At 39.8% G+C, this 19,438-nt stretch overlaps 1 protein-coding gene across 2 annotated transcripts in view; it reads right to left on the reverse strand.

The window, feature by feature from the left end:
* The window catches only part of VWC2 (von Willebrand factor C domain containing 2), a 54,344-nt gene that overhangs the window by 17,477 nt on the left and 17,429 nt on the right, over positions 1–19,438 (reverse strand). The window lies entirely within an intron of this gene.

The raw sequence follows: 19,438 nt of genomic DNA on the forward strand, positions 1-19,438 counted from the left end.
TTTTTCCAATATGTAGCACACTGAATACCTTAATAAAGTTTAAATTGTTTTTTTTCCTCCATGCAATATGCTGTGTCACTTCACAGTTGTCGGGGGTCCCTTGCTGTATGACTTTTTGCCCTGTAGTCATTACATAGATTGAGCTGCTAATTTAGGCATGGAATGTTGCTGACCATACATATTTTTGGTCATTTTTTTCCTCTGCATTTTGATAGACTTTTCTAAACCATCCAAAACCTAAAGATTCCCTACAGGTTTTAAGAAAAAAAGCATCGCACATGCAACTCCAACCCAAAACTCTGATGTTTTTGGGAAACTGCTGGAAACTGCTGTCTTCATGCACCTGTGCACACACTCATATAAACTATTAACTCCAGAGTAGTTCAGTGAATTGAGGAGGACTCAAATCTCCTTTCACAAAAAGAATGAAACTGTGAGACACAGTGAATAATTATGGGCACTTGAGCACTTATAACCTATGCTTTTAGTATATTATAGATATACTTATTTTGATGTTCCCTAATTCATGCTTCTAGAATAATGGTACTTGCAGAAATCACAGGCCAAGCACACTGCAAAGCACCTTTCAGAGCATTAATAGCAGCCTGTGAACTTTCAAGGAGGGGACAAACGGACACCTGTCATCTTCTAATAGAGATACCTCAAGGTTGTTTTGATACAGATTTAATGCACATAAGAAATCAAAATATATGATCAGTCAGAGCCCCAGGACCACGTGGCTAAAGCAGCCTGTCCCCCTGCAGAGCCCTGGTGCAGCATGGGCAGTACTGATCATTCCAAGGACCAAAGGGGATGCCAGAATTAGAACTAATCTACACATTCAGCCAAATAAGACCCAGGACAAATGGAGGGAAGGTGTTTCTTTTAAAGAGCTTGTGTAGAAGGGCAGAACAGAACAAACTGGCTTCCCGAACTCACGGCATGAAAATTTCTGTACTTCACTAAAATGTTATATATGGCTAAGATAGTTTGAAACCTGATAAATTTCAAATAGGAACACACACTGGTGCTTGTTCTGGTAATTTCCATATGTATTTGAAACTTTCATTTGCAAAGAATATATCAAGTCAATAAAATTCTACCAAGGATTTGTAAAGTAAGAATATATTGGAGTCACAATTAAAAATGGCACTTTGCAGAAAGACTGCTCTCCTCCCTCCCAACATCTGTTCAATAAATAGTCTTAGATCATACACATAACTTCTGTTGTTGATTCTGTGTTTGGTTGGCACACACACAGACACACACACACTCAAACTTCTATGAAATTTAGTATTACCTGTCTGTGCAATATGAAATGAAGCACCTATGCACACACACATAAACAGAGGAGAAGCATGGAAGGCAACTGAAGAGCAAGAACAATTGCTTAAATGAAAATTATGTAGAATAGTAATATTTATTGCTCCAGCAGAGACCTTAATCATGATACAATGCACTACTGTGTAATAAAACTTGTTCTGCTATAATTCACATTCAAGCAAGAAAAAAAACCAGATGAGCCAAGAGAGATTTTCATTCTCATAATTTTAAACATAAGAAAGTTCTAAATTCTTTTTTTCAAGGTCATGAGGAAACTCTGTGGCAAAGCAAAGATTTCTATGAATATGTTTAGTGATGTTCACAGCATGTGAAAAATGAGCCAGATCCATGGCTGTTATACACCAGATTAGCTCCATGGGCTTGGAGGTGTGAGCTTGAATGACCTGTATTGACAGGGCCTTGCTGACAGGGCAGAGCAGTGCTACTTTGCTGCAAAGTAGTTAACTACATGATCATCAATGAGGGGTGAGAATTTAAGCGTTTTCTTTTGAAGGCAACACATGTTTCAGCATCTAGCCAACACCTTTGCAAATGGAAATGAAGCAAAGCTGTGTCCAGCCTGAGGGAGATAAACCTACTAGGTGCAGTGATGCCTAACTGGTACAGGGAGTGCAGGACAAACACACAGCCTGGCACAGTGGGAAATGGCTCATGCAGAGAGACTTCTTTGCATTAGAAGAAAAGTTCTCTTGGGGAGAAACAATTGTTCTCTTGGGGAGAACAACTGGATGAGCCTTTGAAACGAATCAGGGTAAGACACGTGGTGGCCACGTCTGTGATTAAAAGCATTTCTGGAACATCTTCTGAAACTGACTCAAACATGAGTCTGCCCCAGACCCAGCTTGAAAGCTCTTCAGAGACCCATGTGCGCCAAGAATGCCCTCCAGTCCTTCCCAGTGACCAGCACTCCTGAAAGGGAAGAGCCAGAGTGGGAATCATGGCAGGCAAACAGCTGGAGGAATCTGAACTAAAGCAGGGAACCATGCAGGGGCCTCAGAGAGCTCCCCCAGGGCAAAGGGGGCTTGATGACACAGAGACTACACAACAGACCAGCTTCTGCACCCTATCATCTTTCTGCACAGCCCAGAAGAATAGTGCAGGATAAACACTGAGCCTTCTAAACCACCCTAGTGCTGGGGAAGCATTTGGACAATTTGGAACACCCACTGAAACAAGCACGGCTTGCAGGCTGACTGACCTCAGCTCTGTCCCCAGCACCTGCAGACAGGATTTTCAGATAATTCTTCTAGCATCTACAGCTGACAACTCTCCTCTGAGATTTTTGTCTCACTAGTACATATGTTTCAAAATAGCAAACCTCCAGTGTCCTGGTTTTATTATTAGAATAATTTTCGGCAGACCTCCCCAAACATGTACCATTTGATTTTAAAGAAACTTCCCCACAAATTATTCCCCTCCCCCCATCAGAGCTTTACACTGCCTGCAGAAATTATATTAGTTCTACAGAGACAGACAAAAGTTTAGTGGAAAAGCAGTCATCATTCAGAACTCATCACTGGACCCCTCGATAGCTGATGCAAAAGGCCACAGATGCCAAATAATTTTAACAGCTGACTATAAACAAAAAAAAAGGCCTTTGAAAATATGTATGTGTGAAGGATTAAAAGAGAAAAGTTATTTTAAGGATTAGAAGACAAATAGTAGGAAGTCTGAAACAGCGTCAAATACCTTAAGCTGCATAAATTCAGGTACTGGCCAGGGACTTTTAAAACTTGTGGGAAATTTTACCCAGCTAGAGGTGTAATTAAACACAGCTGGAGAGCACACGCAAAAAGTGCCTTAAGGACTCCTATTGGATATATGAGTTTTGTCCATCTTGCTCACAACATGGAACTTGTCCAAGCACTTTCAGGAAAACACAACCAGGGATCACTCTGCTCCTCAGGCCCAGCTGGCACTCTTTGGCCTCACAATGTGCCAGATTGCAACTCCTCAAACTGCTGCTCTGTGCTGATCATGCTCTCACTACAACAACAGACAAAAGGAACTTCCTTGCAATGGAAAAAACATGTACTGAGAGCCAGTGTCCTTCAGCCTCATGCTCTTCTATCGATAGCTAGGGACTTGGCCAAAAAAGAAAGATTTTGTGCCATAAAATAAAAAAGAAAAAAAAGCTGCTAGAAGTGTATCACACAGTATTGCATGGTTACACTCTCAACAAGGTTTTCTAAACATGTGGGACACTACATAGTCACACTAGAGAAGACCCAAGTTTCAGCTCGTCATAGGACATAAATTCATGGAATATTCTTAAATAAGTTACACAGATCTGTATTCAAAGTGCAATTTCAGCTTCTGACAATACTTTGAATTAAGGTGAGATACTATTGAATAAGAATGCTGATATCACTTTGGAAATTTACACAGATAAACATATGAGAGATTTTTGGCTGTCAAAGAACTTGTCAAAGACTGTTGTGGGACATGTTGTACTGAACAATCCCAGGGCACAGATGTATGTTGGCCCTATATTTAATATCTGAGATCTGAGATATTGATTTTCATTACTATTATTATTTCTTCTTATTATTTTACTTTATTTCAGTTATGAAACTCTTTTAATCTCAACCTATAGGTTTTACATTTTTCTGATTCTCCTCCCCATCCCACTGGGGGCAGGGAGGAAAGGAAGTCAGTGAGCAGCTGCATGGTACTTACTATCAGCTGGGGTTAAACCACGACAGAAGCAAACAGCTGCAGCTTACAGTAATAGAGGTCAAAAATGGTCATCTCAACATTTGAAGGCTCATGAACCTGTGGGTCAAGGAAAGTTAGCTCAACTTATCTAACAACACAAAGGAGCTGCAAAACAAGTTTCTTCATGTCTTTGATGAGTTCTTCCAGCTAACCAAGGACAAAAAATCCTTCTCAAAACCCCTCTATACCACAAATTACTTTGTTTGTGCTTCACCCTACACCTAGCAGACCCAGTTCAGTCCCCGTATTAGCACACACAGTACCTGGGCTTTTGGTAATCTAACACGTCCAGAACAGCGGTAATTTGGAACATGCAACACAAATTAACCATAAATTAATCATGTTGTTAATACACAGGCTCAAAATCCTCACAGCACTAACAGATCAAAATGCCTTTTTGGTGTGATAATCAATTAGTGCACTTACAGGCAAAGAAAACTGGGAAATCTACACAGCTGGACAAATATTTATTGGGGAATATACTCCTTTCTGTATTTGTGAGAAGCTCCTGTTCATGAACAGCGCTTCCACTGTTTTCTTGCAGGAACCAGCAATTCATGTGCCACCTCCACATCCCTAAGAGCACAATGCCTGTTACCAGTTAACACTGCTGCAAACTCCCCTGCCTAAAGGAAACCTGATTCACTATCTACTGGACCAGCAGACAGGAGAACGAAGTTGCAGCTGGAGACAGCTCCTACAAGGCAAAAACCTCCTGACAGGACCAACAAAGTACATGGATGGAGCCCAGGGCCTTTGACATTCATTTCCATCCTTTCTTACCAAATCAGTCACAGGAATGATTTAGCTACCCTGTGGTATTTCAATACTATCAACAGATACTTATATTAAACTTTTTCCTTTTTCTTACAATTAATTTAAGCAAGCTTGTCTCTAGCAAGCATACACATATGCTCTCTCTCTATATATACACGTAGAGATGTAAGCCATCAATAAGAATGTATTTATTACTCCTAGGCTACCACTGAGAGGTGGTCATCAGGGCCAAATCAGAATCTACAAACAGGCAAAATTCAAAAGAAAATCCCAAAATTTATCACACTAGGCTGCAACAAGCTGAAATTTCTCAGTGAAGCTCAATTACTAAAACAGATTGGGGGAGACACCTGCTCTATTAGAAGCATGGACTGAATTATATTTTCCATGTATTATGGCAGCCTTGCAGTGGCATTTTCTGCTCAGGGGAGCTAGGAGAGAGACCAATTAAAGCAATTACAGAATATGTACCAAGGGACATTTACTAATGGGACTAAGCTGTGATCCTGCCATTAACTTATTGTAAGCAGATGATTTTGTACACAACTTACACTCTCTCCTGGTCAATGAGATGCTGTAATTACACCTAAACCCACTACCCCTGCAGGAGTAGGGTTTTCAAAATAAAGAATATGTCTGTGCACATATACACCTCTGTCTACACATACATATAACTAATATACTAAGTGTATTAAATAGTAAATTATTGTAGAATGTATTGTAGATACAATTATTATATACTACACCATCTGTGTGCATTGTATAAAGTGTAAAAGGAAAGACAGTATTCTACTTAGTATTAAAAATCAGGGCAAAAAAATGCATGTATTTGGTTAAAATATTCAAATATAGATGTAAACACGAGCCTGTCAGTGACAATATTTTCTTCTTTTGTAAGATCTGGATTTCCTGTACCATGCTGCTTTAGAAACAATGAAATTTTATTTCTAACACTAAAGCAGGATACAAGATGCAGGGATAAACACACTCTAGCTGCCTGCTAACCAGCTCCAGAAGAGGAACACCAAACTCTGTGGGAAATGTGTTGAGGCCACTGGCTCAGCATCATTCATTTAAAGCTGTTACTGAAGAGAGCTCAGCTCTGCCAGTGCTCACCTGCCCACAGTGCAAGATGAGTACTTGATCTGGGAGTAAACAGCTTTGGTTCATCTGGCATGAAAATTCAGAGCAAAGGAAAGCACAAAAAGAATGACAAAGTCTTTGTTCTGCAAAATGAAATTTGAAATTATAGGCTTAATTGTGAATCATTGTTTGTTTTTTAAAACCAAGAGTATGTTATTCAAAAAGCATGAAAACAGAGCTCAGCCTCCCTTACCAAATAAAATAAATGAGTGCACAAGCACAGATTTCTTTCTCCATACAGCTAGCACACTTCTCTCTCATCCACATTCTGAGAGGTGCCTCTGTTTTGACAGTGCTGTGCTGGAACAAAAAACAACTGCACACAAGAAACAGGAGGAAAATTCAGATGAACTCTTTAAGTCTTTAACCACTTCTCTTGAATCTTTGCCTAAAGGAGAAACTGCAACTGCTTTGAGAATCCTGTTCAAGAGAATAACTTAAAGGTTTGACCAAGGCTCAGAACTTGGGCTATTGTGCCAGGAAGCCAAGGACAGCAGTGGAGTCTGATCCCCACAATGCATTCAGCTGGATTCTCCACAAAGCTCAGAAACAGGGATAAACTACTTCAGAGTATTTTTACTATTAGGCATGTAATTATGGGCAATTATTACAGAGGTGATATCTGTAGTATCACCTGTCCAGAATCACTGTCATCCTCAAAAGATAATTAGAAGAGTCTGTGTTCATCATCCACTAATTATATTATATCCATTTTAATTCTCTCCTCCACTTTTAAGGAAGTATTTAAAAACTCTAATAATAAAATTAAGGAAAACAAAAAATTGTGCAAGTGTGACAGCATCCTCTATAGGAAAACACCAGTTTGTGGGCCCTCACCTCTGAAAGACTCAAACTATTTACTGCTGTTGGAAACACCTCAACCACAACCTCCATGTGGGGTTTGAACATAATAATGCCATTCCAAGAAAGCAGCAAGTAGAGAAATTATCACTTACAGGATTCTAATTTTGATTTATTTTTGTAATGCACCAGGAATAGCGTATGATTTAAGGGTGCCTTGCTAATGGAATTTCATATGGTGTGCATATTTCTTACAATAGTTTTTACCAAGTTGTAAAACTGAAATAATTATTTTAAACCCTTAAAATATTGACATGATGTATTTACAACCAAGTCTTAAAAATAATTGGATCATTATCATTAAAAGCTTCTTAACTGTCTGCAACTTGAAAGCACTTGCAGTGGTGGAGATATGATCTAAAAAATGAGCATGTTTTTAATCTTGTTTTTAATCTCATTTTTAATGCTATGTGATCTAAACAACCAAGACATCAAAGACTAGCATTTTCTAATAGTTTTTTGGGTTTTTTTTTAGTTAAACGTCATCCAGGTTTCCTCTGCACTTTCCTCTTTGTCTCATGCCTTTCAATTTTCCCATTTATTTAAAACCACATTAGAGCTACAGCAAAGAACACATGTGCAATCCTAAATGCCTGGGTACCTGATTCTCACAGTGGCAATGCCCCAGTTGAGAGCAGCCAGCACCACCTCTCTCAGAGGCCACTTGATTTCCTTTTCAAATAAACATCAGCTTCACAGCACAGGCAAATAAGTCAACATATCCTCTAATTATCAGTAATCCAAAGATGACTTGAAGAGATAATGAATGACAACTCTGATGCTCCAACTCTCTGCTGCTGCTTTTGTCCTGATTTCCACTGCTTAACAGAGCTGTCCCTGACCTTGTGAGGGCACACCTGACTATGACACTGCCACATACTAATGTACATCCTTTAAATCCCAAGGTGGCTTAGAGATGATTTGCTTCTACCCTGCTCTGTGTGAAAGCAGCTTCCTGGTGCCACAGAGGCTCCTTGGCAAGAACTGCTGGCTGGCTCAGCTTCCCGAGGCACTGCAGCACTCATTCCTTCAGCTCCAGCCATATGTGCAAACTCCCTGTGCAGTCACATCAGAAAATCTCTTGGTTTCTCCACTGCCAGTTGTTTGATGCTACATGAGCTCCAGAGATCGAGGTTCAACCCTGTTTTGCTTGCTGGGACACATGGAAGCCAGAAGAAGAGGTAGAAGCAATCCACGTGTGAAGAGCTGAGGGGGAAGAGGTTCCTGCCCCTTTGTGGGTGAGCAAGAACTTGAAAAATCATTCATAGCCAGAAAACTGCTGGCCAAAGATGGGAAAACCAGAGAGGTCTAAATGTGTTGGAGAAAACTAAGCAGCACTGCAGGTAACGTGAAACCTTGATCGAAGGAAGAGTGGAGAGACCTCTCCTCAGTCAAACCTTTCCAAGCCACCACATCACAGCCTGGGATACACAGGAATGCTGTGGACAATCTCCTATGGTCGGACATAGTCCACGTTACCCATTGACACAGAGCTCAACAGCTCAGGAGAGAGTTAAACTCACAGGCTGCAGAGGGGAAAAGAGATGTGAAGAGTTCAGCACCTTGAACACTTTCAGCACTGAGAAGTACTGGGTAACAGAGCATCTTCCCACACCATGACAATGTGTGCACAAACTCACCCTCTTCCTTCTCCCGTTCTCCTTATGCTTGCACAATTATTTATTTAAGATGTGAGCTGTTCAGAAGAAGGACCATCTGCTTTCTCACCTCACAATTGCTCTTCCATTATCAAAAAACATAAAATAACCAAACCCTGTCTTTACTGTAAAGCACATGTAACATGGATATATTGGTCACTTCTGGTGGGTTTTTTTTTCTGTGGTGTTTATTACAGGTAGCAACAAAAGACCTTGTCCTAAATCAGTATCCTGCTGAAGTGCTGTTGTCTTGTTATTTTCTTCTTTGGTTTTTCTGTTTTATTTATTTGTTTGTTTCCTTTTCTCCAGAAGTAAGGTTAGAGAACAGCGTATCCTAGTTTCAGTCTGTTAGGACTGCATGACCATAACTGTGCAACACAGCCAAATCAAACTGGGTAACCCAAAGTGCTCAGCTGCTGTATCTAAATTTCTATAACCAGGACAAGACACTCCTTTCTTGCAGTTCTGCTAAATAAAATCTGTAAAATTGTTGCAATGGCAATCTGAATTCTCCTGTTCTGCCTAACTGCAAACAGCAGAAGCCCATGGGAAACATTTATAAGAGTGCACACAAATCAACACCTGCACTGTCTATTCTGAAAGCACTATAAATAGGCAATGACCTGAATGTTACCTGGCTATGGCCCAAACCAGTCAGTCTGAAAGTTGGCAATTAAAACTATACCAACCCAAGAAAACTACCTGAGAAACACTACACCTTCATTCAGATATAAGTCCTCATGCAAAAATGACTCTCATACTTTTTTTTTTCCCAAAGGAACTGGGAAACATGGCAATATTTATAGCACTAATAAAGGCCTGAGTGCACATATTCTTAAATGGTTTGAACATGGAAGTGGAAAGTTCCCCATTTCCTTAGACATGTACACCTTCTTTGTGGTTTAATAAAAGCAACTAAAGAAACTGAAGTCAGGGTTAAACAAAGACTTATTAAACTGGAACAATCATGTTTACAAGTAATAATTATTTTTAAAGGAGTCCTAAATGTTTCTTGTGTCCTTCACTGGCCAAGATTCAAGATCAATGATTGACACTATCCTCTATTTTTTTCAATCCTTTTAAACTTCATATTGGCACAGGATTATCAGTATAATGTACTGAACTGTTCTGGTCACGAGTAATAAAAATTATTGGATTTTTTTCCCTCCATACTTGATACACATCCTTCAGTGCTATCCAAATCCCTATGTTTTGTGGCTATAAAAGATGACGTGTTAGGATGAGAAAACCACCCTTTATAAGACAGGTAATTGATAGTTTAAGTAATGATAGTGTGGGGAGTATGACATTAAGAACTATATTAATGAAAATAACATACTCCTTATAAGAAACGTGCACTTAGACTGTATACTGGTTAAAGCAGGGATTTAGTTTTTAGTCTCCCTTCAAATGCTCATGGATTTAGAAACTGTGGTGCTATTGCCAATACAAGGCAATTGCAAATATAGTGAAAGACTAGAAGTCTCTCTAAGCAAGAGACATTTCTGACAGCGTGGTGTGAGGAAGGAGGCATTGAGATGCTGAGATACATTGCTTGATCTGGTCAAAAAATCTGTGCTAGAAATCCTTTCTGAGTTATGCAAGTAAACATAAAACCATCCAAAAGCAGCTGAGAGGGAGTAATTTTATCCAAGCAATGAATTCATTACCATTGCCAAAAAAGTAACATGAGCTACAGGTGCCACCAGACATCAGAAATGCTCATTTCAGAACTTCCTGTTTGAAATGGGTGGCATGTCCTTAAAATGAAAGAGGTAGAAAAAGCAAATAATTCTCCAAACCTGAAATAATTTTTTTCAGCCAATGCCAGCTTTGATGGCTACAAACAGAAGTGGGCATCTTGGGCTCCCCACAACCAACATAGGACAGGGATATCATGGACTCATACTGGATGAGATGCCCTTGGGGTCCCATTCTGAACATTTTTCATGTTCAGGATGCTTGCCTTAGACACTAAAAATCTGGGAGTCCCTAAAATACCTAACAAAGGATATGATATTGACTTTAGAACAAAGGGATATTTCTCCTCTTTGTCACACTCTCTTTAAAAACCCAAAACAATTTACTTGTGATTTTTGTCCTTGCCAAAGATGAAATGGTATCTTACAACCTGCAGCATGGAAAACTTGCCTACAAAGAAAAGCATCATGTCTGTTCACCCAGAAAAAAACAACTCAGAAGCGAAATCATTCAATCTTTCCTTAAGTTCCTCTGTTGTTCACAATTAGTTTTAAGGTCATGATAAATCTATTATGACCAAAGGCAATAAACTAATTAAAAAAATCAAATTACCAACAAAAAAACCCAATCAATTTTCTTGAATACCCCAGTGCCTCTATTGACTACAGATCTCTACCACCACATTCCCTTTTTAAAATAAACATTTAGCTGTGCAAAAGTCCTGCTATGTTTCATACATAAAAATTAAAAATAATTTAAAAATCTCCTGCCAAAGTAACAGAACTGTGGTTTGATGAAAGCCACACTGTCAGACTTACAAAATCTCAATGATCTCATCGGTATAATGGCTGCTTAGCTCCTATGATGCTGGGAGGAAAGTTTTAAGATGGTGATGGATGACTTTGTGGAAGATGATTAAAACAATTTAATAAATCTGGGGCTGGTGCAGGAGAGTTTCAGGGAAGACAGAGACACATGCACCACACAGTGTGTGCCCATCTGCCTTGCAGGGTTATGGTCAGCCAGCAGATGCAGGCTGGGTGTGTGCAGAATATATGGCCACCACAGCTCTGATTTCCATGCCTCCCACTCCCTAATTCTTCACTGGACAAACGTTTTGACCCTGAGTATTTTCTTCTCCTCCAAAGATAACAAGATAAATCAGACTACAATAAAAGCACTTCTTGCCTACCTCACTGTGGGGATAAAATCTTTTTCTAAAGTGCGTGTCTTTAATTTATCTTCTCCCATCTTCTTCGACTCCTTCTCTCTTTCTTCCTCTTCATCCTTCTCTCCCATTTTTAACTCATTCCCATACCTTCCATCTCCTTTCCTTAAATCACTGAAGTAATATTTGAACTGAGATGCTGGCAGAATTAAAGACCAGCTTAGATGACCAAGAAATATCCACACCAGACAGGTGCACCAGAACAAATTTGACAGGAAAGGAAAAAATACCACTTTGTTTCATATCCCAGGCTTTTTCTGAGCTTTATTCCAAACAAATGAACAAAATGGTTTTTTGTTTAAATATTTCACATTTCAATTATGATATCAGAGAAAGTGCCCACATTTTCACTGCAACACCAGAAGAAAGGAGTTTACTCTCTTTACAACTCTGCATGTGTACAAGGACGTAACAAGGGCTAGCACAATCTTGTTTGAAATTGTTCTAGACAGAGGTAGGGAAAAGAAAAAAAAGAAAGCAAGCTTTCCCTTCCTTATTTCATATTTTCAAATCTCCTCATATCAGCATGTTCTCCTCATATCAGTGTGGGTTTTTTATCCTTTTCTCATTCCTGTGCACATAATCTTTATCACAGTTTGGCACAGCTTTGCTCTGTGCCTCTGCAAATAGGTATAGCTCATTCCAGTGGGAAAATGGCCAGTGACAGAATTGAAGCTGCAAACCTCATGGCTACAGACCTATCTCAATCCCACCAGCAATCTCTAAGCTGACAGAGAAAATACACAGACTGCACACTGGTTTCTGGTTAAACAAAGAAAATTGGATTTTTATCAGTTTCACTGTCACCTTCTACATAGCACTGTTTTGTCAAGAGCCAATAATGAAAGAGATTAGCAGCAGATGAAGAATACAGTTCTGACTGAATTCATAGATTTATCTAAAACATTTTCCAGCCAGAATTATATTACATCCTTTTCAGAGCTAAAATAGGATTACAAAGCATGGAAATTAATGTCTTAAAATATATATCCATATTATTGCCTATACTGAGAAGCTTCATTAATAAAGATGTCTCTACAGATTTCAGGTTTGTGCATAGTCTTGGTGAAGGCTTAAATAAAGTGACAGTACATGTCAGCAACCTGTATTCCTTTCAGCTGGCATTTTGAATGGATGCCCCAGGAAAGAACAGAGGGATTTAGTAGCTCATAGGCTAAGACATAACCCTAGAGTTAACATGCAGTTTCCTTTTCCATCCATGTCTCATGTGCACATGGCCAATGGCGTGGTACTTGGCCCACCAAAATTCTTCTCCAAACTAGTTCTGTGTGTTACAGAGGCACTGTGTGGCTGAACTGCACTGGGGATGGCTGGGATAACTACATACTGTGCTTGTGGAGGTCTTCACAAACACTTAAAATAGACAATGGTAGCTGTAAGATGATGCAGCTGGAGGACCTGGAGGTCTTCCTGAAACACCCACCTAATTGCTCAGTGGTACAAGAAAAAAGGAAGAAACTTCTGAAAAACTGAAGAGAAATTCTGAATCAACACACAGCTTTTAACTTAGACCAATAAAAGAATGTGTTAAAAAATATAAATTATGGAATGAAAACACAAATCCCAATAGCAGAGCAGTGGAGCAAACTCTCCCCATAAAACTGGAGAGGGAAACTCTTTTCCACAGTCACATGTAAGGCTACCCCAGGCAAGGCAGCTCCCAGCAGACACCCTCCCGTGCATCCAAGGATTCAGAGCTGACTAAATAACGAGGTAACCACATCATTTCTTTGTGTACACAAACTGCAGGAAACTTGTGTGCCTCAAGCGTACTCACCAGATGGGATAATTAGGCTCAGACAGATCACTGACCTTGCTAATAAAAATAACCCAGAAATAGAGGTTGACTGAAGAAATCTGTGTCATGCTACCAAACTCCTAAACAGTCCATGGAAAGCCATCCATACTGACTCACCCAGTAGCTTGGTGTTCCTACAGGTGCATCTTGTGAGGGCACAAATCACTTGGTTTGGGGCATTCTGAAGTATTCCTTGAATTTTCTTTATGGAAAACAGGCACTGAGATTTCACTACTCAGTTGTCCTTCTATGAAAATGATGTAAGCACATATATATGCATTTATGCTAAGCTATTCTCTCTATAATTATCACTGAAGCTGGTTTCTCACACTAAAACAATTTCGGAGAACTGAAGTCTTTCAAACATCACAAAATGCAAATGTCATTTAACCTTCCATAAATGGAAGGCTGGCACCCATTTAAATAACATCATTTTATCTGGAATTAGAAATGTAAATATTATCAAATAATCCGATGCTTGAAAACAAATTCATTATTTTAGAGTTTCAAAGGCCATATGAGACACCATGCTCTCCCTGAAATCAGGGAGGTTTCCATCCTTTCCCCATCAATTCTGTTTTTCCATCCCTGATGTGTACCACAAGCCATGTTGATGAATAACCACATTCACACAAGGCTACTCTGTTATTTTCCAGGCATTGTCACGTCATGTAATTCTCTTCCGTGTCCTAAACCAGAAAGGATTAGACACAGTGCCAATTATTGCTAAGCACAATCTGCTACGAACAAAGCACACACCGCAGTCCCAAAGACAAGCAACTCTGCAAGTTCACAGGCAGAAGATAACTGCAATTCCTCAAGAGGCTCCTCACTCCCATGGAGATTAGGCCTGGCTCAGTGAGCTGCAGCAACTGGCAGCATCTTTTCTTGTACATCCATGGCCTGACATTCTCAGGCAGCCAAAAATTTAATGTATCCAGAAGCTTTCTATGAACACAGCCGACAAACACGTCCCCAACATAGACAGGCAGCTCTACTTGGCCAAGCACTGGATGCCCTGGCACAGATGGATCCATATTGCTATTTGAGACTTAGATCTGTGTGATTTCCACAAGGAAAAACTAGGCATCAAGGGCTAGTCCTCATTTTATTAAAACACGTATATTCCAAAAACCAAACTAACTAAATATTCTAATTCAACTCAGAGCAATACCCGCCTTTTACAAACAGGGCTTCTTTAGTTGGAGATTGAAGGGACCTACACTAAAGTTTAGAGGCAGGGCTTTGGTGAGACAGTTTTAGGTCTCTGATTCCACACAAGATGCACTCATACACATGGACACCACTTCCTATATATCCTTCTTTATAGGAGCAAGCTGCTGTAATGCAAAAAACAGTGAATCGCAACAGCGTCCTAACAGTATCTGTACATTTAACTTCTGATCCCAACCCCTGACTGAAAATTATGTTAACAGCTATTCAATTCAAACTCTGCTAAAAAACTAACCCACACATTTGAAAAGGAACACAGATATTTAATTATAAAGTAGGCAGGTAAGCAGGGAGAGGAAAAGAGAAGATAGTAAGTCAAATAATCTTGTTACTTACCTCAAAAGCAGCAGTCACTCCATCATAACAAGAGATAACAAGAATGTATGAAATGACTCAACCCAACTATTTAAGCTCCCTATTTTATTAATTTCATTCAAGTCCCACCTGTGTCACAACCACCCACAGCTCAAATCTACAGACAATTCACTATGTGGTAAGAATAGATTTGATCTTAAAATTAATGCTGACCTCTAGTGACAACTGATGGGAATTTACCTTTCTATGGGCCTGCCCATTTGGGAATACATCTTTGGGCTTCTCTGTAATTACAGAGCTTGCTCCAACTCACAGATACAGCCACTGCAAGGAATGTGTAGCCAAGGAGAAACCCTGAACTCACATTTATTACAGTCTCAGGTGAATTAAAGGTGATTCACCACAGTCTGTAGAAATGTTATGATTAAATCCAAACCTCTGATTTCACTTACTAAAAAGAGGAAATGGCAACAAAATACAAACACTAGATTTTGAGCCTCGCAGCTGTAACAAATGCATTACGGAATCAGCTGCACACAACTAATGACAGACAACTGCCCACATCTTCAGGCAGACAAGCAAAATGTCATCTTTGATCTCTCGGATCATAATAACAAGGCAACCTCTTGTCCTCTAGAACTCTACAGCAAAAGCATCCCTGAAGCTTAAGCAATACTCCTGCAGCTTTCTCTGCAAAACAAGGGTGTGATGGGCCCTTGGGGCAGGCATTTCCCCTGCACACCCACTGCAACAGTCCAGATAGATGGGTACTCAGGTTACAAGTCACCAAACTCCTGATCTCATTAAAGCAGGGAGGAAATGACAGCAGCCCCTTCCAGTGATGGAGCATCAACAACATCAGCATGATAAAAAATTATTCTTTATATCAAGTCTAAATCTATCTTCTAGTTTAAAACCATTACCCCTCATCCTATCACAAGAGACCCAACCAAAAAGCTTGCCCCAGTGTCTGGGAGGCAAAGTAAAAGGGTGATGCCCGTGCACCACTGTAAGCAACTAGCTTGAGAGGGCTTCCAAAATGGGAAATGTTTCCATCAAGTATGGTGATTGATGACCCTTGTACCATGTGTTTGTGTGTATATACACATCTGTGTACATACACACACAGAAAGAATGTACTTAGCCAGGAGGCTGGAAATCTGCCAGCTGGACCTCAGGCAGTGAGAACCACCTTTGGAGATGATCCTAGCTTAGGGCAAATTTAAGTGGGTTTTGTGTCATCTGAATCTCTAATGTTCCCTTTTGCATTGTCCAGATTTTGTAACCTGTGTATATATCATTTACATGGACATGACTGGCATCAGGGGGGATTTTCACATTCTGTCAACTGTCTCCCCCCAGATATTTGTCTCTGGTAGAGTCCTCAAAACCAGAGTAGAGAAATTTTCTGCCATCCTAAAAGCTTGCTTAAAGGACAGTTAAAGTTTCCAGACTGCGCCTGCACTTAGCTGATAACACAGGGATTTTTATGGAAGCAGCTTCTGGTGCACAGCCATGGCCAGGTGACAGCACAGACAGCAGCACAGCCAGGGAGAGAGCCCCAGGGCCCTGAGGAAGCATGCACCACAACAGAGCGTGGAGGCAAAGACTAATCAGTCATACCTAGGCACAAACCCATGTATATCAAGATAATTGACTTGACTCTTCAGTCACTCTGACTGGAAAGAATCACTGTCACAACAAACTTAACTTCAGAAGACTGGAGATTAAACACTCAGCTGATGTGAAATTAAAAAGTCCACTCATACTGACAAATACATCACCTTCTCATGATGAAGACTGCACAATGGTTAAAGCATCTCTGCTGAACAAGCTATGGGGAAGGAAATCCAAGGAAGTGTTTATTTTTCAGCACCACAGGCATATAAACTGTACACTTGACATACACCTGCTTGCCAGCAAGCCAGGCAGCCTTTGGCAGCAAACCTGGATCTCCCTTTCCCCAGCACTTGGACTTGATGATTCTTCCAATGTCTTAACAGCTTATCTAATCACAGCAAAACACAACAGTCATGTGGGAAGGAAAGCAAACCTTATTTAAACACACTGAAATCAAACTCCAGCTTGCAGATTTAACGTCTAGGCTACAAAGTAGGTGAATGAAGCTTTCTCATGTATGCCAGACGCATGTAGGAGAGCTTAAGGATGTACATACATAATTAGACTTAATTATCTAAGAGAGTTGGCAGGGAAGAGTGGAGGGGAGAGAGAAAGAGGGGGCAGGAGCTTAATAATGGATACAGAATTACCTCTAAGTTGTCATAATCATCACCTAGCTTAGACATCAGCACAAATTGGTCTTAATCATTCGCTCATGTTAGTGGCTGTCAAAGCTCCATCTAATCCATTCATTAACAAAATATCAGGTTAGCAACTGCTGTGGCCAGAAGATAATTAGTTTTCATTGTGGGGTGGCACATTCTGGATCACATTGATATAACAACTTCATAAACTGCTATAATTTATTTGCTTTTGAGCCCATTTTTTCCCATTAGTTCTTCAGCAGATTGTATTAAACACACAGTAACTATAAATACAGAGTCCTTTGACCAGTCTCAAAAGTCTCAGCCTGGATAGTTATTACACAAGCAGTTCATGGGTGAGTTGCCTTTAGGTCATCCAAAGAAAGGTTGATAGAATAGCTGAGAGCAGACCATGCCACAATGGCATCCTCATTAGGTCCCATCTCCATCAGCTGCAAGTTCTGAGTAAGGTGCTATTGTGGCCCAGCATACAACACAAGGATTGTTCAATGGTTGTGCAGGAAAAGGACTGCTGCTGTTTTAACATCTCCTCATTAGCTCTGTGCTCTGCCTTCACAAAGAAGTACCCATCCAACATGGGGCTGGCTGGGCTAAAGTCAAGATAGCCCAACTCTTTTTCTGCAAAGTAACTTAGAAACAAAAAAAGGCAGTTCAAAAAGGAAATTGTGAGATGTGGACAGTAGAAAACAGCGTTATATTTCTGTTCAAGTGAAAATGAAAAGGTTTCTCGGAGGCTCTACAGCATGCCACCCCAGCCAGTTTTATGGTAGCTAGGTTAAGGTATTTTATTCCTTCTATCAAAGACATGATCTTTATTCTAATTCTAGGAAACTGTGTTTCAGTACTGTCTTCTGCAGTGAGTTTATGAGTTAATTACATGGTGCTTTAAAGACCTCATGTACAATGGCTTTCTGTTTTCTTCCTTCTCCCTTGACTTGTGAGCACAGGGAAGATTTTCATTGGTACTGTTCCTCTCCCCTGGTACCACGCTTTATCACATGATTTTTAATTAATGCGCTATCACTACTAGAGGCTTCATCTGTTCTCACAGGGGAATATTCAGGGGAATTTCTTGCTGCTCTTCTCTGTACTTCTGCAACCTGTTATTGCTGAGTGCTCAGCAAACATGGAAGATTATACAAAGCAGGTGGGAGGAACCAGTCTTCAAATAATAGTGTACTTCTAATACATGCAAGCTTTCTTAATAAAGCCTGACAGATGCTTACATGCAATATTTCCCATTGATATGTAAATAAAACCACTTTGCAGAAATCTTAACAAAAGGTCATCAAAATACTCCAGCAATTTCTCTCACTCCTTAACATATGGTTTTGCTGAATTTCATGTACCACTGTGCTGTCTTGCTGTTTGGCTTCATGAGGTATTATTAGTGGTCACTACTCCTACTAGTCCTACAGGACTTGTTATTTGTGTATCTCCCCCAAAATTGTCCAGCTAAACCAGTGATCTCCCTTTTGAATTCAGAATGTTCGAGAAAGCAGAAAGAAAAGGAATGGGAACCATTTTGGAGCACAAGCAGCTACTTTTTCTGGAAAAAGCAATTAAGATCACACTTCAGTCAAACTACCTCTGAGAAAGGAAATAACACTACAAGTATTTTAAACACAGGAGGCTCAAATGCAATTGTTTAGATAGGGATCTTCTTTATTCAATGCTATTCACCAAACAGTATTTTGAATGCTGCTACAATGCACTGCTTGTTCTCTTCTTCTTGCCACTGTTCCATCTGATCAACTCCACTTGAAAAGAAAAAAAATTTAAAATTAAATAACATGTTGGGTAAGCACACAGTGAAGACATAGTTATCTTTTCCATGGGTAATAAAGAGTGTGTGACTTGCTACTCCCAAGTATTTCAAAGAAAGTTGGTCAGCAACCAGTGTGCAATAGTGAGAAGAAATGATGCAGGAGAAAAAGCACTTATTGCCTACAAGACTGTAAGGTAAGTAGAATTTATGCATGCGGTTCTTTAATGGGCCCCTATCCAAGGGCTAGCAGCACAGAAGTAACCAAACAGAGCTGAAGACTCAGCAAAAGAACAGGGCATTTAGGACAAATGTTTACCAGTAGGAAGTCATTCCTCTAATGAAAATTTAACAAGCACTAGTGTAGGCAGAAAAAAAAAAAAATTACTGTTTCCCTAAACGAAAATAGCAATCAAAGTTTTTGATTGCTTATCAGCTTTGAAATGCTAATCATTATGGTAAATGTGTTGGTGAAGGTAAGGAATTACTTAAAGTGTGCTATTTTCTTTTTTTAGTTTTTTTTTTTTTTTTTTTTAAATCACTGCTGCTCTACAGCTGCACGTGCTCAAGGAAACAAAACTGTATGGATAA

Source organism: Melozone crissalis, unplaced genomic scaffold (assembly GCF_028551555.1).
Source record: "Melozone crissalis strain CALT ecotype California unplaced genomic scaffold, PUWL_Pcris_2 ptg000042l_1, whole genome shotgun sequence".
NCBI classification, from domain to species: Eukaryota; Metazoa; Chordata; class Aves; order Passeriformes; family Passerellidae; genus Melozone; species Melozone crissalis.